This window comes from Malaclemys terrapin, chromosome 2 (genome assembly GCF_027887155.1).
Source record: "Malaclemys terrapin pileata isolate rMalTer1 chromosome 2, rMalTer1.hap1, whole genome shotgun sequence".
Taxonomy (NCBI): Eukaryota; Metazoa; Chordata; order Testudines; family Emydidae; genus Malaclemys; species Malaclemys terrapin.
Window position 1 is genome coordinate 226,289,060 of NC_071506.1, and position 26,835 is coordinate 226,315,894.

The 26,835-nt window shown below is 43.7% G+C and overlaps 1 protein-coding gene across 3 annotated transcripts in view; it reads left to right on the forward strand.

The window, feature by feature from the left end:
• Nucleotides 1-290: 290 nt before the first annotated feature.
• OSBPL3 (oxysterol binding protein like 3) overlaps nucleotides 291-26,835 on the forward strand; it is a 127,235-nt gene continuing 100,690 nt past the window's right edge. For 2 of the 3 annotated variants that reach the window (XM_054020140.1, XM_054020142.1), the window contains exon 1: nucleotides 291-405. The gene's annotated coding sequence lies outside the window, so the exon portion shown is untranslated. Of the gene's footprint in view, nucleotides 406-1,451; nucleotides 1,673-26,835 lie in introns of those variants that run through there. The other variant, XM_054020141.1, reaches the window with a different exon arrangement.

Genomic DNA, 26,835 nt, shown 5'->3' on the forward strand with positions numbered 1-26,835 from the left:
TGAGTCTACTGCCTTTTAGGGAGAGCCATACAACTCAGATTCCTTGTTGACCCAGCAGTTCTGAATCTGGAAGTTGACGGAGCAGATCTTAACCTTAGCATCCAACATGATGTTGTTGGACGATGGAATATTTATGTCCTGTCACTAAAGACGCCAAGTATTTAACGCGATGACTAGAAAAATGCAATGTGCAAACAACTCCTCCTCCTTCCGAGCAGCCAGTAGCGGCAGCCGCCCCAGCGGAGGAGGGACTGGCTAAGGCTGTCCTTTGTTAGTGCATCGAGCGAAACCACAGGATGGGCAAGGACGGAGCCTGTTCGGCGAACAGCAGACAGAAGTTAGATCTATGCCTGAAACAGTTTAACAGGGGCTGGGGACCATTCCTGCCTCCCTTTAAGAATTAAGGTATAATCTTGACTCCTTCCCCTACGTTGCTCTTCTTTTCTATTTCTGCATTGTACTTGTTAGTGCGCGCAGTAAGGCGGAGGTGCGATCCTTGCACGTGTGAACGGACATGGGTCATTCAGCGCACGGACCTTCCTGGTGTAGTTTGAACGTTCCGGGGCGTGTTTGTAAATGGAGCTGCCTGGCAGTGTCTGGACAGCCCGGTCCTGTCTGCTCGTGGGTGGGACCGGAGCCCTGACAGCTCGAGTGACACTTCTTGTAAGCGCCCTGGGGGGAGAGCCCCGTCCCCGCGCGTGCACCGCCTACTGGGGGCACGGTGGCAGATCTCCAGCGGGGGTTGCAGGGGAGGAAGGGCACCACACACGTGCCAGGGGGGCTCAGATCTGCCTGTTACCCCATAGGCAGCAGGCATGCTCCGGCCAGGACAGACCGCACCAGTTGTTGTGGAAACCCCCGTCTCTTGGCTCCGACAAAGGTGCAGCAGAACGAGTTCGGAATCAGTTTGGTCCATTGAAGTCCAGGCTCTGCAGCCTTCAGCGCCCGGCTGCTAGGGGCCCCAGACCCAGCCAGCTGGGTGCTGAGCACCATAAGTGCTGAAACGAGGGGTGCTGCCACACCCCCGGCTTGAAGAGCTTTCTGTTATATACAGGGCTTAGAGTTTGGTTCAATGGCTCTCAGCATTGAACCAATGCGGGGTGGGCCAGCTGCCGGTGGAGCTGGCCCACCCCGCACTTGTTGCCACTGGAAAGCGCCAGCTGCTGAGGGAGAGGCTGGAGACCTGGCCCTCCAGTTGGCCCCTGAGTGACAGCTCCCCACGCTGCTGGCAGCAGGGTATTGCCCGCCCGCACCCCATCCTCTCTCTCCACCTGTCCGAGAGGCGCCTCTCGCTGACATCATGGAAACACCCGCCCTCCCCAGACCAGCCGGGAAGGCGGGCGCTAGCGCCTCCTTTGCTTGGCCCAGAGTAGAGGTTCTCTTTGGTCAGTCCAGCTGTCAATCAATGAGATGAAGCCCGCCCACTCTGAACCTCCCTTGGAGTCGAGAGAGCCGAAGAGCCGGTCCCTCTGCTCCCCGCGCCAGCGGGCACCCAGGTGGAGCCGCTGAATTTATGATTCTGGTTGCCATTCCCCGCCCACCTCCTTTGTTGCTGGCGCCTGTAGCGGCCGTTTGAGGAGAAGGGCTGAGCTGCTTGTATCTGCCTAAGGCGCCGCCGCTGCTGCCTGGGAGCTTCCGTTAGCCCGGCTGCTGCCTGCGGGCAAGCGCTCAGGTAGGTGCCCGACTCCCACCCAGCTGTGACCCTGCGGCGGGTCAGGCACCCGGCTGGGGTCTGGCAACCCCGGCCCCGCCTGCCCTTGGGGCTCGGCGCCCTGGGAGTGAAGGGACCTTGTTCCCCTCCCCAGCGGGTTGGTGGGTGCATTGCTGCCCCTGAGGGGGTCTTCCTGGGGTGGGGGTTTGTTGCATCTCCCCCCGGGGATGTGAACCGGGGGGCTTCCAAGGGGCTTGGGATGCTGCTGCTGCTAACGCCCGAGGAGCCCAACGCGCCAGGGATCAGTCGTACGGTACAGGTAAGTGGGTCTGGTTAGATTTCCCTCTTGCTCCGTGCCCCCCTTCGCCCTCAAGCTGACGAGCTCGCTTGGCTTATTGGGAAAAGAGGAGCTGTGCCTTTTGGGGTGTCCCCTACCAGCCCGGTGAAAGAGTGAAGAAGAGGCTGCGAAATTGAAGAGGCACCAAGAAAACTTTGTAACAACAAAGTGGCTTTTAAAAACAGATACACACACACTTTTCAGTGTGAGGCCGTTGGGAATTAAGGTTAGTTGGAGACTTGGGAGAAAATAACTGGCCTGGGGGTGAGCTACTTATGCTCAGCCTTCATGTCGCTGCATTGCGAGAGCTATCAGCTTTCCTGTAAGTTTCAGTGCAAATGTCTGAAGAAGGTTTAGAGACTGTTCCCTCTTGTGAAATACAGCCAATAGGGTAGAATAGTTCCTTTCTTCCTCTATTGTACTATAAACAAAACACATTACCATGTCAGTCTATGTATATTCTGTCCCCTCTACTAGAGTGTCCTAAAAAGAAATAGGATTTATATATCAGTTTAGTCATCTCTTGAAATCCATTGGATTTCATGCAGTAGAATACTTAAATGTGTGGTTACAGTACAGAATATTTATTTTGTTTTGATTACTTTGAATTGTGCACCATTCAAGACTTTCATTATTTGGTGGGTTCATGGTGTTTTCTTTGTGGCATTGAAATAGACCTAATTCTAGATTAATTGATGTACAGTATTAAGCATCTGTTTCTAAAACATAATCCTGTATCGATTACTAAGTCTTCAGGGTTGAGAGGTGAATTCCCCAGGAGTCTGCAGGGAGCCACTGCAGATTTTCCCCTCTTGCTGTGTACTTTGGAAAATATAACTGGGAGCCAGCTGGCTGCTAAATGTAACTTCAGAGATCTTGAGGATATTTGCAAGTGCCTCACTCTCGGCTAATTCTGTGATTTTTCTTTAGTAGTATAAAACAAAGTTGCCATGATTTTTCTTCTCTCCTGTCCACCTCTAAGGAAAATTGGATTTAATTAACCTATCACTTCAGTCCAATTTCCAAGCCACTGTAATTTCCATCAGGACTGAGTCCAAATTAGTAAATGAGCATTTAAGTATTCTACTGCATGAAATCCATCTGGTACACTCAGCTCTCACTTGCTGATTTCCAGTAGTTTAATATTGTGCACCATGTGGAATGGGTATAGAAAAGGCTATTTAACTACATCCATCTCTTCCTTGAGAGGTAATGTATCTGGCTTCCCTGTTTTCCCCCCCCATTCCTCTAATGATCATGAGAGTGCTGTTCAGCCTCGGCTTTCTTGAGATGAAGGCATGGGGGGGGGTGTTTATATTTGTTTCATCTTTTCATGTTCATTGATTAACTACAGATTTTATAATGTAATTTTGACCCTACTGAATTTCAGAAGAGCATGTAGGTGTGATTCAGTATTTAAAGTATAAGAAATACTCAGGCAAACAGGAAACCACAATTCTAATTTCCATGAGCTTTAATGTAATTATTAGGACCATCTCTTAGTTGAAAATGTAACAATCATTAACAAATTTATTTCCTATTCTAGTAAGAAATTAAAAAAAATTAATGTAATTCTTGTTAAATGAATTGGTTGAATGTTCTGTAATTAGATTTCACCAACCAAGTAGCAAGAGCAAACTCCGCAAGCCCTATCACAGCCTTACCATGGAGTCAGACAGGCCCCTGGGGCAATTCAGTCTATCTTGCCACTCAGGCCAGCCTGCCTTTGTTGTAGCTGATCCCTTGCACTGAAAATCACAACAATATTCAGGTTACTCAGAGTCCCAAAGGAGGAGTCACTTACCCCAGGTCAATTGCACACCCAGATCTCTCACCAAAGACAACTCTTGTAGCCAATCCTGTAATTAACTAAAGATTTATTAACTGAGAAAAGAAATGAGTTATTTACAAGGTTAAAGCAGGTGATGTATACACACAAATGAATTACAATCTTAGATTCCAAAAGATAATAGAAACTTCTATAATAAGCAAACTCCATATGTCCTCTAGGACTAAACTGGGGAGGGTGGGGTGGTGGTTTTCTTTGCTTAGTAATTCTTGCCCCTTTAGGATATGTCTACACTGCAATTAGACACCTGTGGCTGGCCCATGCCAGCTGACTTGGGCTAATGGGCTGTTTAATTATGGTGTAGACATTTGGGCTTGCTGGAGCCCAGCCTGTGGAACCTTGCAAGGTGGGAGGGTCCCAGAGCTCAGGCTGCAGCCCAAGCCTGCATATCTACACTGCAATTAAACAGCCCCTAGGTCTGAGTCAGATGGCATGAGCCAGCTGCAGGTGTCTAATTGCAGTGTAGACATACATTGTAGTCCAAGCAGCCAAAAAGAACCCAGTTTCTACTTATCAGAGATTTTTATCCATTTCTCCCCATTGTCCAAGCTGATGTGATGAGTTCATGAACAGGTCTCTTCCTGGAGGGGCTGAAGAATGCAATTAACAAAGTCTTTGTTCTTTGACCCTCACATTGGCTCATTTGGTTTCAAAGGCCGCCTTGCTGGCCAGGGCCTAAAGTCTTCTGGAGGAAGCCAGCATTTGCATTAGAGGAGGCTTCTCTACTGTTTGAATTCCAGTTACTGAGGTTTACAATGCAAACACTCAATGTAACCTTATACCATGGGCTACCAAGGTTATAAGTGAGATCAATAATGCGGTGTCCTATAACACTAAGCACATTCTTATCAACTTAACATACATTCTAACAATGCTAATGTGCTGATAAACCAGACTAGTTTCTAGCTATGCATTTGTTGGTGTTCAGTGAGGCCTGGGGGCCTTAGCATGAGCTGGCACCGGGTCTCCCGATGTCACACATTACTCCCCAGGGAAGGTGGGCCTACTCATGGAATAAACTATGACTTAGTGGTGCATGTGCATGCTAGGGGCTGGTGCAGAATCAGGCCCAGAACAAGGAGGTCACAGCTGAGAATTACAGCTTACTTACCAAAGACAAGAAACACTGGTGAGACTTCAGGTGGGGTTTATTTAGTACAATGATTAATATATAGATAGTTTTGTGATGCACTTGCAAATGCAAACACTATATGTAAATGCTAGGTATTTGATATTTGTCCTCTCACTAGAGATTGAGTAGCTAAAACCACACGAGTATAAATAGAGTACATTTTATTTAGTAATGGGCCTCCCCTGCATACATTTGCTGTATTATATGTACTTTTGTTGCATACTATCTAGAGAACAGATGAAAGGTTGCATTATTCTGGTACACTTAGATTTCATGGATTCTAATGGCAAAAAGTGAGTTCTCAGTTGCTACAGTGTTGTTAGCAGTTTACATTTTAATTAATGTTTGAGTATCAAGGTTTCTGTTGGTTTGTAGCAATTAACCTTTTAGCTAAATTTCAGCTTGCTGTGGTGTTCAGTTCAAAGGAATGCTGTGATGAATAGGGCTGCAGTAGGTTATAAAATTATGGCTAGCTTTTCTCTTAAAGAGGCTTATTTACTTCACCTGGGGCCACTGAAGCCAGTGGAAACTTTTGCCATGGTTGCAATGGCATTAGGATCTGATGTTAGTGGTAAAGGCCTGGAAACTCTGCAGTCATATGTAGAATTAGTGTTGTTGCTGTATGGATTGCTATAAGGGCCTTATTAGATACTATTTTCCATTCATAAACCTTCTTTATTCAGGTCTTTAGGGAAGGTGCCCCATCATTAGATTAATGCAGAGTTAGATTGTATAAAACAGTAGCACATATTCTGTTGTGCAGGGACCCAGAATCCATGCCTGTATCACAGATTGTGCTCTGAAATATAAGCGTTCTTTTTTAAAAATTGTTGCAAAGAAAACCTTTTAATTAATCACATTTTGTTCATGCTTTAATTTGTCATCTTCTGTAATTTGCAGATAGCATGAAATGGTAGCTCAGAAATGTGAAATGCTCAATGCATTTCAAAGCGATGTTAACTCTGAAACCTAAAGAGGAAAAATTGAATGTCACTTAACTATTTCAATGTTGATCATTTTAGTTTCCTATTAATGTACTTATCCCAGAATTCCATGCTGCTTCTCCTGACTTCTCAGGAACCAAGAACTCAAGCTGTCTCCTATGCACCTGCCAAAAGCTTCAGCTTCCCCCTGACAGATTCTAGGATGCAGTTATATGTTGTGCAATATATTTTTGTGATTTTGGAAAATTAAAGATTTGGCAATAGCTTGTAAACTATGTTAAATGTAATATAAAAATAACTTTGGGCTACAGTACTAATTGTTTCATATGTAAGTCAACAAAATACTTAGCTTCATTTATATTAATAAGTAGCTACAAAACTTCCAATCTGTTGCACAGGAGTGGCACAGAATCTAGGGCCAGTTTGATATGGCGTTCACAGGACCTTGACCACAGAGAACAACCCTTCATTGACCAAAAAAAAAAAAGAGGTCTTTCCCATATCTAGCTTCAGTGAGTCTGTAACTTGGCATTGGAACTAATTTTGTCTCTTACAAAATGTTACCGGACCAAAACTTAGCCGGTTTGGCACTTTTAGTCAGTTACATATATAACTGGCTGCAGGTGTGTGTGTACACACACTCAATCAATCTCAACCCCTACTGGTATTTGGAAGGGGTACGTTCTTCAGGTTGTGTGGATTTAGACTTGTGCAGCTAATCATTTGTGGTGGAGGCATTTAAATCCCAACATACCACAGAGGTGCTTGGAAGCAAAGAGGAAGCTAAAATAATGAAACAATAACCTCTCTGGGAGTGGAGGAAGGGTGTGTGTGTGTTAATATAGAAATAACCTAAGAGAGAAATTTGTTTAAATTAACCTTCAGCACTAGACTGACATACAAATCAACAAAAGTAAAAGAACTGGGATATTATGGTGATGAGTGTGCTATAAATATCTGGACAGAACAGAAAATATGCCTCTTACTATTGGCCTGATCCTGAGAGATGCTGCTTTTCCTTAACTCCTACTCATTCGGCTTCAGTTCTTAGTCCGCTACTCTTGCAGAGTTCTTGAAGCTGCTCATCTCAGTCTCTCTCTCATATTTATTTATTTAATTTATATAAATAAAGTATCTTGATGTACTTAAGATTGAGACATGTCTCAATGTTACACTTTTGCAGCTTCTGAGTGTTACCACAATACTAATAATGAAAGTAAAGAGCTAGTGACTTGATCCAGTTTTAGTATTGCAGGTACTGTACTGTGCAAGCTATACTGTGCAATTCTGCTAATGCTCTTCAGTCCTTAGCTACAAAACCCCTACTACGCAATCCTAAGTAAAATCTTGTATATCTTTGGTGTGTACAGATGGAAACTAGAATACGTTTGGAAGCTAACTTTCATTGAGATCTAAGGCATCACTTGAAATAGAGTAGCTAGCCCCATTGTGAATTTCTGGATTTCAAAGTAAATCTCATGTTCACTCATTTCATTATTGTCTCAAGATCCTTGTGCTTTCAAGAATGGCTCAACAGTGGCATTTGTTAGACATAGGAAGGAATGCATGATGATGATTAAAAGCCAAAAAAATCACATGTATCAGTTCAAACTGAATCTATATCCTCCCCTCCGCATCAGATGTTGCTTTGGGTACGAACAAGATTCTGCTGTCCCTGTCTATCCTGGGCAGATCTTTGCATGTCCTCTGTGTTAAGTCCCATACGTTTTCCCTCTCCAAATACAATTTTCAGTCAGATCCTTTTCTGTGTTCCTCTAGCTGCCTAATGGCATGCCTGTCATGGCACACACTGGCTTAATTCTTAACATATCCCAGATTTTTCCATCTTTTTTGTGGATAACTTTAGAGAGAAGGTTTGTTGAACTCTCTGATGAATCTCCGCATTTGTTATACATTTAATTCCATGTAATACATAGCATTTTTCTAAGATATTTGCTTTTGAAGGTATTTAGACAACAGTCTTTACTTTCAGGAGATTTCCAGTTTTCACATCCATGTGTTAAGATGGAAATAACATTTGAGTTGAAGATTTGTAGTTTGCTCTTTAAGCTGTAGATTTTTGGTGACGAAATCTTGTTTAATCTGGTGAATGCAGCTGCTGCCTTGCCAATTTGTGATACTGTTTCCTTTTTAAGGTGGCCTCTATATTAGGGGCTTTCTCTTATATAGGCAACAATTACCCCCATCCCAATTTTTCACATTTTCCTATCTGGTCACCCTATTCCTTGTGGACATCCCTATTAGCTTGTCCATTACTGCCCAGGTGTGTGAATGGACTTGCCTCTTGTATTCCTTTGTCTTCTGACATAAAGTTTGAGTTGAGTTGCTGGGTTTCTCATTAGATTTCTTTTAGCATAACTGATCATCTGATCATTAACCCTGTCTCTCTCTCTTTTCTTTTGCAATGGTGGACAATCTTTGGGTCTCTTCGTGCATATTCACTAAGGTCTCACTTATAAGACCTACATAATCCGTAAAATCTAAATATTCTAGTGTGCTGTGATGAGCCATTCAAAGACTGTGTTGCATCTGTCTACACTTTTTGCAAAATCAATGAACTATGATTTTGCTATTGACAGAGGTGAGACAGCATCTCTGACACCAGTGTTTATTTTGAACCATTTGCTCAATTTTGTTTACCTTATCAACATGCCACATGCTGTTATAAAGCCTAGATGGTGGTGTTGGGTTTTGTTGGCATACCGTAACACTGCACGATGTTGCAGAGTGAATATTGATGGAGGCTGTCGAACGTTTTCCTGAAATCTATGAAGTTGGTGTAGTTTTTGCCATTCAATGCTCCCTTCAATGATTGTTCTTAGGGTTAAAATCTGGTCAACACATGATCTTCTGGGTTGAAATCCAGCCTGATCATCCCTTAGCTTTGTCTCACCTACTTGCTTTATTCTGTTTAAGATGATACTCCAGAAAATTTTACCTGTCACCTGAAAGGACTGTTGTGCTTTGCCAGTTGTTGCAATTGCGTAGGTCATCTTTCTTTGGTGATTTATTATAATGCAGTTTTCCCATTGTTCTGGAGCTTTTCTTCATCCCAATTTCTATAAATGTTGTTGTTCTGACCTCAATCTGTTCTGTCACTTTTTAAGAAAAATAAATTTACTTTTTTTTTGCTTGTATTTGTTTAATTGCTGGTAGAGTTGTGTTAAATTCCAGAATGTTATAGCTAATTATATGCTTTTCGTCATGCAAGCCCTACAACAAAGCACACCCACGCTGTTGCTTCTCACTTGACGTACATTTCTACACGCTTCTGCTCAACCAATAGAGGCACCCATATGCAAACAGACTCTCTAACATCACGTCAGCCACAAGTGGAGCCACGTATATGCATGAGACTCCACTCATCTGTGCTTGTGCACACGTCCCATGTGCCATTCCCATGAAGTGGGAACCTTTGAGTTTCCTTTCCCTCTTTCTTCTTTCCCCTGTTAGCTTCCCGAATGAAATGTCCTGTGAGCCATTATGTTGCAAAGGGTTGAGAATAGCAAGAAAAGCAGGAGGCTCATATCTTGATACAAAAAAGCTTGTTTAATAATCAAAGGCTTTTTAAAGTGCTGTGTATTTTATCTTCTGCTTCCCCATCACTTGTCTGTTGCACAGATGGGACTAGATTCTCATTTACCCAAAAGCCCTTTTACACTGTTTTGGCAGTATAAAGAAGCCATAGAGTGAATGTAAATGTATTTTTTTTTCCTACCAGGGCCTTCCTGTAAACATGAATCAGGCCCCCGGGACTATTCTTCCCAGAAAGATGGAAGGATTTTATTGTAGGTGGCTGGCTGGCTGAGTTCTTCCTTGAGATGACTTATTTTTAGTGCTACTGAGATTTTATTGTATTACAAGGCTTGAGGCATCCTTATACATAATTAGTATTTATATCTAAATAAATATTGGAGCTGGACTGCACAGGGAGGAAGAAACCAGATTGCATGCCCTGGGTATAGCTGTAGATAGTGGCAGGGTAGCAGGGGGTGTTTGCCTGAAACTAGATGTTGATCCTTGTGGAAAACTGAAGTGGGTTTTGCTGGCTCACTGCTGCAGGTCCCTTATTACCCCACTTAGGGTACGTCTATACTTACCGCCGGACCCGGAGGTAAGCAATCGATCTTCTGGGATCGATTTATCGCGTCTTGTCTAGACGCAATAAATCGATCCCAGATCGATCACGGAAGTGGAAGTGCTCGCTGTCGACGCCGGTACTCCTGCTCCGCGAGAGGAGTACACGGAGTCGACGGGGGAGCCTGCCTGCCGCGTGTGGACCCGCGGTAAGTTCGAACTAAGTTCGACTTTAGCTACGTGAATAACGTAGCTGAAGTTGCGTATCTTAGTTCGAAGTGGGGGGTTAGTGTGGACCAGCCCCTAGATATCCGAGAGATAGGTGTGACTCTCTAAGGGAAGGGTAGATCAAGCTGTGGGCAGACCAGACCTACTAGAGAACACTAGGAATGGCCAAGTCTGAAGAAAATTTTGAGCTGAAAGTTACTTGATTGTTAATTTCCTTATTGATAAGGCCAAGCTCCAGGAAGGAGATGAGCTTGGATTTTACATAGTGTAAGGGCTGTGCTCTTATGGCAGGTTGTGAAGGGTGCCTGCTGTCAGGAAACTGCTCTAGAAGCTCAAAAAGCAACATAATTTACCCTTGCTATGATCCATTGGCAGGTCAGGAATACTGTTGGTAAATGGTATCCGAGGCAACGGACAGATAAATCAATAATTAACACGGACACCTCATCTTCTGCCAGCCCTAAGAGGAGGTCACCAACCAACCAAACCAGTGCAGTTTCAGTACCACATCTAGCCAAAACCTGATTTTGACTGAGTTTAATGACTCTGGTTGAGTTTAGAGACTTGGGAACTCCAAGATATGGAGGCTGGAGCTGCTTTGCCACAACATTCCCAATCTTACCTATAAACAGAAGGTTTGAAATAGTGCAACAGTTAGAGAACTGTTAAGCATCAAGTGATGACTTCTTGAACCACGGTACACCAGTGCTTCCAGATGGGAAGCAGGGAAGGAAACTGTGGTGCTGACAATCTACTCCACTTTCACTGGTGGCACGCCGACTGTACTCACAGGTAGCCGTTTGAAGTTCCTCTGGTACCACCAGAGCTGTTGAAATTCCAAGCCCACGCATTTGACCTCACCAGACACAGATGTGCAGCCTCAGAGCTCTGCTACAGCTCTACTCTTCTCCCCCCCTCCCCCAATCAGACCAATTTATCTTGTCTGCAAAGTATTTTTTATTTATTTTTAAAGAAAAATGTTCCTCATTACAAATAACCTCCATAAATCACTGAGCACAAACACTCACATATCAGACTCCCACTGGCAATGTGAGGGTAAGGAACGTCATAAGTGGGGGGAAAGCATAGGGACAGGGGAGGGAACTATAATTTTGCACAAGTAACTATAGTACAGTATATCCCTGCACTAATTGATGACAAGTCTGTTTCAGTGGAATTAGCTTTATTTTTTTCCAACCAAAAATATTTGATTGTAACAGTTATGAGCTTGCACTACCGTAATTCAAGTGTTTAATCTGATTTCTCTCTCTCTCTTTACAAATATGCTAACTGGGAAAACCTAACTTAATTTCAGTCTCCTAGATAAGGCGTTAGAACTTTACATGTGTGATATCTGTGCCGGTGTTTTCACTGCATTTCACAGCTAACATTTCTCTATATTGTAACACTTTGAATGACACCTTAAAGTCCTAAATTGAAATACTGGCTCGGTTGAAGTCAATGGCAAAACTCCCTTTGATTTTAGTGGTGCCAGGATTGCACCCTCGCATGAAACTTCTTGAAAATAAAAAATCTCGTAGCAGTCACTTTTCTTTTGCGGAATACAGTATGTTGATAAGGGAAATGTGTGAAACATTTTCCCCCTGTACTAAGTAACAATAACGTGTACAAGCTGGTTGCCTGCCACCACGACTTCTGTATGTAACTTCTAGTGCACTGAAGAACCCTTGATGATCTTCTCTTTTAAAAGATAAAATTTCAAGTACTAGGGCATCATTTTAATGTTTTTCTTATGCATCAAAAAAATCTGTCCGTCAGGCTTTACAAAAGCTGCTTTCAGTCTGAGTTGATTAGCTTGATTAGCTGTAACTGGAAAGAAGTACAACTTCCTATTTAAGATCTAGCTGTGGGTTCAGCCATCTTTTTATTTTCAAACAAACAGCCTCATTAATGTTTCATTGCAGTTGAATTGTAAGGTATTGTTAATATCCTGGTCTGTCATGAGTTGAATTTTCTCATCTTTGGAAGTATTATGCCACTTGCCTGAGACAACAGGTACTCTCCACTGCAGAGCTACAAGAAGGATAAAGTGTGTCTATGATGGAAGATGTTCTGTGAAGATTCTTAACTAATGATTCCACTTCACAGCCTTAATAACTTTGATCTAACATCACTACAATAATGACCATTCATATTATGTTACCAACCATACCTTGCAAAATGACCTTGCATTATTTATTTTCCTATGATTAGATTATAGAGGTAGCATAAAACAGTCCTTTGTTTAATACAGAAAGACAAATGTTTACCTTTGGTACTCTCAAGCTGAAGTATTAAACAGTAGTTAAATCTGAATAGCCATTCCATATGCATTATTCTCAACTCACTGCAGAATGGAATACCTGTTTCTTTAGGGCTTGGGCTGAAAGCTTTTTCTACTCGTCTCTTGCATGTTGGCAAGGATATAATTCTGTTTTAGCGCAGTCTGTTATCTGCTGATCTGATCACTAAGGTTGAACTCTGAAGGGAATTTCTTTCCTAGTGTCATTGCTCAACAGTGGCCAAACTTGTTGCCACTTGCCCACCTAAGACAATGTTTCTGAACTGTCGGAGGGAACTTGTGGGCATATGTTGAACACTATGCTTCTTCACTTATGTGCCTATGTAACTAGAGACTAATTAGCTTCTGTATTTGTGGACTGATATTCCTGAAATGAGGGAGATGGGGAAGGCAGGAGCAAGAGCTCAAAATGGAATATTTTTAGAACTGTTGTCTTCTGTTAAAATGTACTTTTCATATTGCTTGACTGAGTGAGTGCCTTCTTTCCGCTCCCCCATGGCTCTGCTTCCCTCTCTGCAAGCATTTGCGTGTTCTGGCCTATCTAGATAACTGTATGGTTCTCTTTCCCACTATCTGGATGCCTCCGCTGCTCTGGCACATAGCCCCTCCAGAAGCAACAACACGAAAATGACAATGGTTGTGGTACTAGGGAGCACATTATAGACAACAGATACAAATCATGAGACAGGGATTAAAAAAGTATACTAGTGATGGAGGGGAAAATAAAGTATTTCTCTGATGCCAGTGCTAAAATTGCCCTAGGGTATACTAGTGGATATAAAGAAATATGTATTACAATTAGGGCTTCTGAGTTTTGGTTTTAAGTGATAAAACGCCCACAAAACAAACACATGCAAAATGAAATCAGTGTTTATTGGATAAACACTGGAAATGGTTACTTTTATCTAAGGGTTTGTCTACACAGAGTAGTAATGTGGACTACTGGGATGTAATTTTTTTTTTTTTAAGCACACTATCATGTTGTGCATTGATTGATTGGTCCATGGAGACCCTGCAAGTGTGCACTAAAGGTTCATTAGTGCACTTGAACATAGTGCTGTTTGAAACAATACTATATTAAAGCACACTAGAGAACCTAACAACAAGATTACACATTACAATATGCACTACTGTAATGTGTATATAATATACGTAATATACATTTGGGGCAAAAATCTGTCTGGGGATTGGTCCTGCTTTGAGCAGGGGGTTGGACTAGATGACCTCCTGAGGTCCCTTCCAGCCCTAATATTCTATGATTCAATGAGCTCCGAAAGCCCCCAATTCTTTTAAATCTACATAACACTCAAAAATAATTAAAGATAAACCCTGAAAAATGAAATTAATACCCCCCCCCCAAAACAAGCCCTAATTATAATATGGATGAGGTTAAAAAACAAACTAATCTGGAACTGTAAATAAAAATAACTTTAAGACAGAACAGCAGTTATAAATTTAGATTGTAAAGGCTCAAATCTAAGACAGAAAATATCCAGTGACCGTATGGAAAGCATGTGACCAATGAATCAAGGGACATTGGGTTCATCCAACTGTATATTGTCAAGAGACATGGACTGTAAGGAGGTGCACAGAAGATAGTGTATGGATATGACCTTCTAGTGTATCGAACTGTTCCATTAAGGAGTGTAAGAGAGAATTCATGTGATTTCTAGAGCAGTGACCTAATGAGCATGGTGTAGCTGTGACCATGCACATGAACAGGGATGTAGAATTAATTAGTTGATAGTTTGGACCAAACAAGACACACACGTGATTGGGGGGAGGGAAATAACTGTACACCTAGAGGGACTATTTTAATGTGTGTTTTCTGAACTACATGCAAGCTGTTCAATTTGATGGTAAAAGTTTTCCTTAAAAATGACCTATAAATTTTCCACAGTGGCCTCAAAACATAGTAATAGGTGCTGCTGGGGCATTCAGCAGCTATTGCTACAATTCAGGCATTCTTGTAAGAATATTAAGAAAAGGAACTGGAAAGTGAACAACTTCTGGGATGTGTATGTATTATTGCTGGAAACATTAGATACTTTTTTCCCCAGGAACAATTTTCTGAATAAGCTTAATATCAATAGCCCCCAGCTACTGGAGGGTGGTTTGTACATACTGGTGAAATTTAGGTTATTTTAACATTATAGAAACCCCCCATCTTTTTACAAAGTCTTAGGAATCCTCCAGATTTCCAGATACTTATCAAAGCCTACGGAGCTTGGACTCATAAGATTCATTTCCCCCACCCTCTGACTCAAACTTGGAGGAGGAAGATAAATCCTCTCTGGTGTGGTCACAGGCAGGACAGCAGATCAGTTTCTTCTTACCTGGTGGGGGTTCCTCATTTTTTAGAGCCCTAGTGAGTACAAAATTTGTATCTGCAGCTGATCTGCAATCCTCAAACATGGCCCATGTGTAAGCGGGGGAATGGTCCCGCTATTGTGGGGAACTTTCCTGGCTTCTGCACTACTCCGGTGAAATGGGCTAGCGAAAGGATCGGAGTCCTCGCTCCCACTTCCTTTACCCAGAGGCCTCCCTACCCTTGAGGACTCCCCTTCCACTCTCCTGTCTGGCAGAGTCCTCAACAAGGCTGGGCCCAGAATTCCTGGGGGGCTCAACCCCCAACCCTGCTGTGGTCACCTAGGGCAGGGACTAGGGTGTCCCCACTCCAGGGTACTCTCTCTGCACTGGGCACCTCCCTGACCCACTGAGCATTTCATACAATTTAAAGCAAATACAAGTTGTTTAATTAACAATTTAAAAAAAGAATAAGAAAAATGGGAGAGGTTAAAGGAAAACACATCACCCTGCTCTGTGGCAGGGAACATCACAAACAGTGTCTCTGGACGTCAGGGCACTTCAGTCTGTTTCTTGTAGGTCCCAGGTTCCTTCTCAGGCCCTGGCTGTGCTGAAGGGATGCTACGGGTTGGACACTTGCAATGGTGGTGGCCACACACCTCCGGGCTTTGGGTGGTGGGACCCTTCTTCCCAGCATCAACCCCCTGTTGGGTTAAGATCCCCCTCCCAGTCTGGCCAAGGGGCCCCCTCCCACCCCTTGGCTGGGGGTGTCTTTCTGCACTGGGCCCTTAGCCAAGCGGGAGACCTTGGGCAGGCCCCAGTTCCCCACCACACCTGGCTCTGTGGCTGCTGCTCTGCTCCCAGCACAGGATCTGCTCTCTCCCTGGGCTGCTACTGTGACTCTGCTCCCGCCTCTGACCTGCTTCCTGGGCTGCTTTTCTGGCCCCTCTGGTTCTGGCACGGCTCTGCTCCCAGCTCAGCTCAGGCCCCTGCTCTCTCCTTAGCTCGGCCCCACTCTGTCTGACCCAGGCAGTGCCAGCTCACACAGAGGACGGGAGCCCCCTGGCCTCCTGACTCCCTGATTAGCCTGCCCACCCTGTCATTCAGGCTGACCTGGACCACTGGCTTCTCCTCATTGTTCCTGGGGACTGTCAGTCTCAGGGTCCTGATTTCCCATCAACCCTTCCCCTTTTAGTGCTGGGAGCTAGCCAACCAAAACACCCCCACTGAGTGTTAGTAAGTGGGCAACAGTCCCCTTACACATGGATAGAAAGCAGATATCTGCAATTTTGCACTCTCTTTTCACTCCTGCAGAGATCCACCTGTTTCTCCCTTCAGTGTGTACTCTTCTCTTTCCACTCCTACTCCCCAAAAGTCTGTCAATCTCTTTAATCACTGGGGCGGGAAGAGTCTGAAGCGCCCACTCTGGTACTAGGTATGGGAAGGATGTGAGGTGCTTGGATTCTCAGGTCACTATACAAAGCATGCTACTGTCTGACTCTTCTCCATCCACTCCTTACTTAGCTGCTCTGCTCATATTTGATTGGTTTCTGATAGCAGAGCATATAAGGCAGGGAGGAGAGTGGAAAGCCCTTGGGTCACAAACCTCCTATCCACTTCTTAGCAGTATTATTGGTACACTGTTTAAAAGTGTCTACTTATAATAGATGTTCAGTGTATTATTTTAAAATATATAAATAAATACATTGAAACGTCCACTCAGGCTTGGCTGGGACTGGTTTTAAAACAGGAATGGCTTCTGTCAAAACAGAGTAGTTTGTAAGTGTGTGATACAAGAAATTACAGCGTAGAACGGGGGTTCTCAACCTGTTTCTTTCTGAGGCTTCCCCAACATGCTACAAAAACTCCAGGGCCTGTGGCAGGGGGAATGAGGACTCAGTGCTCCAGGCTGGGAGGGGCCCTCAGGCAGGGCTGGCTTTATGACCCGTGGGGCCTGATTCCAATACCCGGCAGCAGTCCGGGGCTTCAGCGGCACTTTGCGGCGGGGGGGTCCGTTCCGGGTCTTCCGCGGCACCGAAGGACCCCACACCACCGAAATGCTGCCGAAGACCCCCGCAGCGGGGCCCTCTTAGGCGCGGGGACAGATTCCATGGAATCGGGTGAATTGGCTTAAAGCCGGCCCTGCCCTCAGGCATAGGTATAGTTTGACTGGGGGGGGACAGAGGCGCTCGAGCCAGCTCTGCATGCTGGGGTCCGGGGGGAGGGGGGGTGCCACCTCTACCCCCTGACTCACTTCAGCAGGCCACCCAGCCTGTGTGGTTGTGTGTGTGTGTGGGGGGGGGGGGGGCACAACCAAAAATTAGACCTCAAAGTGGGGTACGGGGGTGCAGTTCAAAAAGTTTGAAAACCGCTCAGGGAGAAGGTTGCTAGGGGCTGTGTGGGGAGGGGCATAGCTCCGGATACAGGGCGAGGGATAGCTAGGGGCTGTGCAGGAAGGGTGTACCTCTGGGTACAGGGAGAAGGGTAGCTAGGGGCTGTGTGCAGAGAGGGGGGTAGCTAGGGGCTGTGTACCGGGAGGGTCCCCTCTTGTGGTTGCTGTTTCCCAAGGGCTCTGCAAGTCCTGGAGCCAGGTCCTCCCTCCCAGGAGGCTCTTACCAGCTGCCCAAGCAGTCAAAGGAGGCTGGGAGCTGAGGAGCAGCCACAACCCTGGGCAGCAGCAGGAGACGGGGGAATGCTGCAGCTGCCCACTCCATGGCACCATGCAGAGCAGCAGCTGCCCTGCGTTGCCCAGCTCGGGCTTCCTGCCTCCGACCTGGCCAGGGAGCAGGGTCTCGGGGGTGGGGAGAGGGGTGGAGCTGCTCTGGGTGAGGTACTTGCAGTTTGGGGTGCCAACGCTCCCCGTGCCCTCCAACTCCACACATGGGCTCAAGGCTTCTGCCCTGGGGAGAGCACCAGGGCTGTGGGATTCAGCCCCACAGCTACTGGCTTTAGCCCCATGGGGGCCCACATAGGGCTATGGACCCCTTGGTTGAGAACCACTGGTGTAGAAGAAGCCTACAGAGCCCATGAACTATATACTGATCCTTATTTTCTGAAACGGTTTAAATATTTAAAGTAAACTACTAGGTCACTGTCCTAGCTGCTTGTAATAATTTCCTTATTCAGAGAGTAAATTGAGGTAACAAAGTCCACCTAAACCAGTGGTTCTCAACCATGGGTTCACAGAGGTCTTCCAGGAGGTACATCAGCTCCTCTAGATATTTGCCTAGTTTTACAACAGGCTACATAAAAAGCACTAGTGAAGTCAGTACAAACTAAAATTCATACAATGACTTGTTTATACTGCTCTATTATACTATACACTGAAATGTAAGTACAATATTTATATTCCAATTGATTATTTTATAATTATATGGTAAAATGAGAAAGGAAGCAATTTTTCGATAATGTGCTGTGACACTTCTGTATTTTTATGTCTGATTTTGTAAGCAAGTAGTTTTTAAGTGAGGTGAAACTTGGGGGTATGCAAGACAAATCAGACTCCTGAAGGGGGTACAGTAATCTGGAAAGGTTGAGAGCCACTGACCGAAACAATTTTAGTAGCCTTTTATGCTCTAATGCAGAACTTTGCGCAAGTTCTCAGTGTGCATCCTTGGCTTCCTTCTTTTTAAAGGGAAATTAATGAATAAACAACATTCCTCTAAATGTTTGGCCAGTCCGGTCTGTGGGTGGGGGGAAGGGCCAGGGCAGTGAACAGAGTAAGCTGTAGCATCTTGGATCCACCTCTTCTTAATGCAAACATGCTGCTGTTATTGTGTGTAATGCAGCTGACAGCTCCTTGAAAGCCACCTTCCTTCCTTTGCTGCTCCCACAGTAGTCCCTAAGGTGGATGACCACAACCCCATGGCATTGGCAGGGCTGCACTCTTAAGCAACCCACAAATTCATGGTTTTTTTTTTCTCTGCTCCCATGGCACTCAGCTAAAACTGTATACAACTAAGCTCATGGAGCCCCCAGTGAATGTCCACGCCAATCTCAGGTAGCTTTCCGCCCAGGGCCAGCTCCAGGCACCAGCTTAACAAGCAGGTGCTTAGGGCAGCCAAGGGAGAGGGGCGGCACCTGTGGCAATTCGGGGGCAGCAGGTCCCTCACTCCCTCTAGGAACAAAGGACCTGCCGCTGAACTGCCACCGCCGATCGTGGCTCTTTTTTTTCCAATTGCTGCCGCCAATCGCGGCTTTTTTTTTTTTTTTTTTTGCTTGGGGTGGCAGAAATGCTGGAGCCAGCCCTGTTTCTGACTTCTGTGAGTGGGGGAACAAAGAGGGGAAGCCACAAAACAAGAGCAAAAGAACAAAAATAAGTCCAACATATTAAAGAAGAAGAGGTGGGTTGGTGAAACAGGAGAGAAAATAGACAGCGGGGAGAAGTTGGTGACAACTGTGCTGCAGCATGCATGAATGAGAGAAAATAAAATGGGTACCTATCTGTCGGTCGCTAGGGGTCTTCTTAAGAAAAACATTGGGTGCCAGTGCTTCTTGAAAAACAGAAGAGGTGGTGGTAGGGTATCTTACTGTATCACTTCAACTCTTATAGTGTGTGTGTGTGGCTTTTTTTATTTTTAATTAGCTGACCAGAAATGCTGATGAACCCATATATCGTTAGCTGACAGCTAGAAATAAATCTTCAGAGCTAGGTACTGGTTATGAATTCTTGAGATGGGGAAACTAGAGCTTGATGTGTAAAACTTACCATTAAAACTGGAATTTACAGAAATCTTTGTTCCGTGCCATGAGACAAAGGTCACTTTAGTGCTTTTCCATTAAGTAATAGAGAGGACGAATGGCTGACTAGGTTTGGAGAAGGACAGATGTGCACATTGCAGTGCAACCTGTAGACCAGCATTTTTAAAACTGGGGGTCCTGACCCAAAAGGGGATCCCAAGCCTATTGTAGGGGGGTTGCAATATTGCCACCCTTACTTCTGTGCTACCTTCAGAGCTGGGCTGGAGGAGAGCAGCGGCTGGGCACCCAGCTCGTGAAGGCAGTGCCGCTGCCAGCAGCAGTGCAGAAATAAGGGTGGCATGGGTAGTGCTATATACTGACTTTTTGGAAATAGGACTATAGCAGGATTTAAAAGAGAACTAGACAAATTCTTGGAGGTTAAGTCCATTAATGGCTATTAGCTAGGATGGGTAAGGAATGGTGTCCCTAGCCTCTGTTTGTCAGAGGGTGGAGATGGATGGCAGGAGAGAGTTCACTTGATATTTACCTGTTAGGTTCACTCCCTCTGGGGCACCTGGCACTGGCCACTGTCGGTAGACAGGATACTGGGCTGGATGGACCTTTGGTCTGACCCAGTATGGCCGTTCTTATGGTTTTATGTTATCTGTGGTGCAGTTCATGCAAACTATTTTAATGTGCCGTTTCTCTTAAAAATAAATTTGAGTGCATCTATGGCTTTTATACATAAGCCTTAGTGTGATTTTTATAATGCACTTGGATCACTCCAGGTACTTGTTGAAGAATGTCTGCTTTATTGCTGCGCAGTGTTTAATTTTTAATGTTGACTTTGTTTTGTTGGTAGACTCTTTTGCCCCAGAAATACTTTCAGGAATGTGTAGTTTCTGTGAAACTGGCACTGTAGAAAAAAGCTTGATTGCTTTGTGGTTGTGAAATGGGCAGTTGTGTTGCTGGTTCCTCTTTCTTTGGTACCAAACAATTTTTTGTATCTTTCCTTGGCTGTGGTCACCCATGGGCAAATATACTTTCTTATTTCTTAATTTTTCCTTCTTCTTCAGTGACTCATACCTTAAATTCTTCTGAAATCTTTTTAGAAACTTGTGAACTTGGCATACAGATATGTTAATACGTCAGCGATCCCTCAATTCGAGGATGATCTTTACCACGGATTTACATATGGGTCCTGAAACAACTCAGGAGTCCGATCCTGGATCCACCCAAATCTGCCTGCAGTAAGCACAGACATTTCCTGTCAAAGCAGCTTCTGCTGGGAGAAAATTCTTCCCCCCCCCCCCCCCTTTCCTTCTTTCTCTCAGTCTTTTCAGCTTTGAGGGCCAGGTGCTTCTCCTTGAAGCAGGCCGCTGCCTGATGGATGATGTGGTACCATTGAGGTCAGTTGGTGGCTTCCTCCTCCCAGCTTGTGATGCCCATATCCGTTTTCTTGAGATACGCTTTCAGTGTGTCTTTTTGTACCGTTTCCTCTGACCATAGGTGAGCTGAGGGCTTCTTTTGGGAGGTAAGATACAGGACTTAAGTGACTACTTGTGTGGAATTCTTTCTTCCTAAAACTAAAAAAAAAAAAAGCTGAAAAATTGTCTGCCATTCAGAGTTACAAAATGTTTGGAGGAGGATGGGGTCAAATTAGCCTGTATATTTCAGTGGAGATCCAGAAGTGCACTGCATTGCAACAGTATTCAGGAATTCAGTCTATGTGTAAACATGGATTATCAATTGGGCCAACAAAAAACAAGCAAAGTGACTTGTGGAAAGAACTTGCTGAGGTATTCAGGAGATGAAGAGCAAACTCTATAGTCTTATCAGGCTGGCTGATATATCAACAGATAACTTGTGTGTCACACAGGCATGTTCTGTGTTACAGGCTAAAGTTTTGGGGTCTTGCTTACAATGCCAAGAAGAGAGCAGAGCTTGGCTGAATGGAGGAAATGCACTGTGTGCTGAGGTATCTGACGAAGAGTCTATCTTCACTACCGAGTTACCGCTGTAGTGATGTAGACTTAAGTTACTCCTCTCCCGTTCGTGTAGCTCAAATGAGAATCACTCCACTGCAGGGCAACACTCAAGTTGTTGTGTCCACACTGGTGCTGCACTACTTGTGTGTGTTGCTAGGACTTCTGGGGCGTGACCCATGGTTCTTTGTGCTGCAGTAAGGTGAGCTCTTCTATGAATTCTTTCCCATTGAATTGTGGGGGAACTTGTCTGTTCTTTCTGGGCATAGTAGCGAGGGGTAGGGGTAGATTGGAGAACTAGTTGCACTCACGTGGTGCTAGCCAGCATCCATGCTACAGAGTGGTTGTGCTAGCAGCTGAATAAGGCTATGTCTACACTAGCACTTTTGTCGGTAAAACTTTTGTTGGTCCGGGATGTGGGCAAGACTCAAATTAGGAGTAATGCTCTAGTTATAACTCGAGTTAACTTTCCAGTAAAGACAAGGCTGAGCAGTCCTTTCTACGCAAATAGGTCTGCTCAGAAAGCCACTGCTGTAGGGCTGTGGGAAATTATCCAATTTTGTTTTATGTGGCTTTTAGTGAAGTGGGATTTTTGTTTTTTAGGCAGAAAAGCAGCTTTTTGGAGAACAAAATAGTGAAGCTTTCTACTTGCAACTCCCTTCTACTACCTTGAACTATGAAATTACTGTCTAAAGCCTGGACCTTGTAGGCCATGCTAAAACTGCAATTATTCATCGTGGTGTGTTAGTGTGGTTTTTTGGCTTATGCCTCTCACATTTTTTTTTTCCTGCTTAGGTTTTGGCAGGAAAGATCCTTTCTCTCCTCCTTCCCCCCCCCCCCAAATAGTAATTGCTCATTATTTATTTCTTTTAAAATAATCACACCAAAAGTCTACATATTTTGGTTGTGGGAAATTTGAACACTTCCACTAGCCATGTTAATTCACCAAACAGTTCTGTGTTAGAAGTGCATTAAAATGTACTCTTCTGCATATGTGTCACTTTGCTGAGATCCATATCAGAGTATCTAATGGAATGTATACAACAATATATCTCAATTATAATTTGATAAATAGCCTGTTTCTAATCAGAATATTTTTGTTTTAATTTTTACAGATATAAATGGCACAAGGAGTTGAAGCTACAAGCTTCTTGGTTTCTCAAGAAGGAATTTTATTACCTAGACAGTGAGACGTATTTAACATGGGATAGTCTAATTTGTGAGTCATTTGGAAAAAATGCTAACCAATGGATTTAGGAGTGTCTGACTAATAACTTTTACGTCACACTATTTCAACCACTCCTACACAACGCAAGTTACTGCAAGTGAAAAATGCCGGTGGGCTTTTGCTTTGTTAGCTATTTTAGTTATTTAATCTTGTAAGGCAATGACACAATGAACAAAAGTTTGGACTGATAACATTTTATAACTAGGATCCTGTCATACATCACTTTTTTTTTTTTTTAAATCTACCTTTTTAAAACGTCCAGCCCTGGTATTTAACTGTTGCTTTTTATCAAAAGTATATTAAGAACTAATGAAGTAAAACAGCTAATATAAAAATACTGAGGAGTCTAGCTTCACAGGCAGCTCATGACTCGGTGGTGGTTATTTCAGGAACACAATAACAAATGGGAAAAGGGAGAAGTTGATAGCAATGGCTATAAATTAGCAGTTATAAAGTGTAGACCACTGGTAAGAAAACCTAAAGTCTATAGGTTGATGACTATACGGATTTTTTAAAAGAACTCTTGGCCTTCAGCAATGATGTAAACCAATTACTAGACAGGGATGGTAATATCAATAATGATGCCTAAAAGGCAGAAGTGCTCAATAAATGCTTCCAATGTGTATTTGGGAAGAAGCTAGATGAAACTATTCACAGATAATGAAGAACTTTAATATTTTCTTTAGTCTCTGTCAAAATAAAAACAGCAACGGCTAAAGCTAAATATCTTCAAGTCTGCTGGACTGGAGAAATGAAAAGATCTCTGAGCCATTGACGTTAATATTTAATAAATCTTGGAATACTAGGAAAGTCCCAGAGGACAGGATAAAAGCGAATGTTGCTCTAAGAGTTACAAAGGGTAAATGGGATGACTCAGGTAGATTGGCTAGCTTGACGTTGATCCTGGGTAAAAGGATGATATAGGATGGCAACAGTATTGGCTTCATGCAGGAAGCACTTTGAAGTTCTATGGTCTGTCTTACTGAGGTCAGACAAGATGATCATAATGGTCCCTTCTGGCCTTAAAGTCTATGAATATAGACGCAACCTAAAATTATTTATCTTCAATCTGCAGACTAACTTTTTTTAGCTTTCCAGTTGAACATCTACCCCAGACTTGTCAGAAACAGCCTCTTGGCACAGGGCTTTCATTACTCTACAGGTGTGTCTATGGGTATGTCTACATAGGAATAAAAATCCTGTGGCTGGCCTGAGTCAGCTGACTCAGGCTCCTGGGGTGAAAAATCTGTGTAGCTGTTTGGGCTCAGGCTGGAGCCCAATCTCTGGAACCCTGCGAGGGTGCAGAGTCCCAGAGCTCAGGCTCAAGACTGAATGTCTTCATAGGCCCAAGTCAGCTGACCCAGGCCACCCATGGCCATGCTGTGGGTCTTTTATCCCTGTGTAGATGTACCCAATGGTGCCACTCTTCAAGCCCCTAAAGCTACAAAATGTGATTGTCTTATCAACAGGGGTAGCTTTAACTAAAGGTCATAACTGAAAACCTTGGGTATATTTTAAGGTAACTAATTTTAATAATAGGTGGAGGAGGTCAACATAGGTCACTTTTTCCTTCTTTCCTATGTGGATTTCCCCTTCTGTTTGTTAATATAACCCTGAAGCCATTGTACAGTGCCCTGGAACCTTGGGGGGCAGGGATGGCTTCCATTAAGAAATCTATTACTTATTTATTTTATTGACTTTAATCTCACTCCAGGCTAAAATTTCATTCTATCATGGCAGCGCTCTGCTAATTTGGTGCTTTTGGTGCATTATGATTGGAGAGGGGACCTTAAAGATTCAGAATATGTTAGGAAAAGTCAGTAATGTACTTTCAGCCTTGGTGATAGTCTTGAAAATGCAAACCGATATTCATAAGGAAAAGAGCTAGAAGCTCATTACATATATTTTTTTCTAAAAGAGCTGACACTGATATTTGTAGATTTCCCCTTCCTCCTCCACCAGAGTCATAGTGGGTCAAAGGCTTCATGGGCCCCAAAGGCCAGATGGGAGAATCAACTTTTCTTTTCTTCTCATGTGATGCGTCTCTTTCTAGCCTAAAGTCAGTTTAATGAGGTTATCAGACTTTCCCGACGGGATTGCTTGAACTCAGAATAGCTAGAGAAAGCAGATGTTTAGATTCCTTGCACTTGTACAAGTAGAGAAGTGATCCAGTGAATTCTCTCTCCAGACTTTAAGTAGAAGGCAAGTTATTAGGGAGCATAATTTCAGCCCAGAGGATGGACTTCATTGCTCTGACAAGCTTTCATATAGTAAGAAACTTCCTCATACATAGAGAGCTGGAGACAACTAGGCTTTAAATTTTTCTCTACCATCAAAAATAGGCACGGGAAGGAAAATCTTACAGACATGGGGAGAACTTTCATTTTCTTTTTGGGATGATGCATTCTACTTAGTGGTGCCGCCTAAAACGGAGGCCTGGTGTGGAGAGGAGAAATGAGCTTGTTCGTAACCTTGGGGCACATTGGGTGTATTTTATGGTCTGCCAGTGGGAGGGAAATTGTTCAATTCCCACCCATGAAGGTATCTTCTAAGATTCATTACTTCCCAGAGATGACTAGGAAGATATTGTCCATATAGATAGTGTTCTGGAATCTTTGAGAATAGCTCCATGTATCATCTTCTCATAAAAGTGTATATACTTCTGTCTTGCTTTACTAGTTTCTCAGCTAGTTTATTTCAGTGTTTTTGTCGTATTAACCAATGGTTCTGAAGCTTAGCAAATGAAAGAATAACGGACAAACTTTTCTGTGGTGTGCTAAACCTGTCTTTTTTTTTTTTTTTTTAAATGTGTTTTGAGTTGTGAGCATGTGTAGGACTGTTAGCCCCTACCTGATCTGGCAGAGCTTATTTCACATTCTGTCCTCAATAGTTTCAGATAAAAGTAATGAAAAACATAAATATGTAACATGCCCCCAGCTATGCCGGAGCTATTGCATCTTTCCTGGAAACAGCCCATCTAAAGAAAATACGACTTGAGTCTGTTTTCAATTCTCAGAAACTACAAGACAAAGAATAGCTGAAGTGGGGGGGAGGGGCGCGCAGGAGAGGGTGGAAACCTTAATTGTGCATATATTTTGTTTTTAGATGTTGCCAGAAATTTTCAATAATTTTATTGCTAGTTGTAGGAAAGGCATGTGAAGATTGCAAATACTATTTCTTATAATACTAAGAATTAATACTTAGCTTTCCTATAGCATTTTCATCCATAGATCTCAAAGCACTTTACAAAGAAGGTTGGTATCATTATTCCCATTTTCTTCAGGAATTTGTGATGACTGCCTCATTCTCAGCAGTCTGGCCCAAGGGAAATTGAGGAGTAGGTGCTGGGTTTTTCTCCTCCATGCTTCCCTACTGGGGTGTTCTATAGCTATACATTTATTTTCTAAGGAGGGCACCTCCTTATACCTGATATACTCCATGGAGACTTTGTCCTGTTGAGGCCTCTGGGTGTCAGCCATCAGCCACCCACCTTCCGAGTTCAGGGGGACGAGACAAGGCTCCTCAGACCCAATCACTAATGGGATCTATTTAGCGAGAAACAGCTACCTTGAGCTATTTACTCCCCTTAAGGCTTGGCTCTCTCTCCAATGCGCTCATAACATCAAGCAGCCTGGAACTTTTATCTGATTAAGTATCAGGTATTCCTCATATAAAAACTCTTCTCCAGGACTACAGCAAACAGGTCACTTAGTATCTCAGACTCGCCAAGTTTGATGCACAGTATCAAGATTTCCTCTAAAGCAAGGACAATTCTTTCCTTCTTACACTGAGCATTCTCATCTCAAGAAGTGCACAGTGGTTTTTACTAAGACTGGAAAGTACAGGACTCAGTGTGGTATAAATGCACGCATACACACATGCTGTTTTAAAAACACTGGTTCAGTAAATTTTAATAGCAACTATATTAAGTTAAAATTATAATGTAAAATCAAATCAATTGACTACATGATCTCATTGGCTTGTGCAACCAGAGACCTATTTTCAGAGAGTGCCTTGGCTTTTACTCTTAGTCCAGTAAAGCATAGTCACATAGTGAGAATGGCACACCTTGATTCTGTTGAGGGGAATGTCTG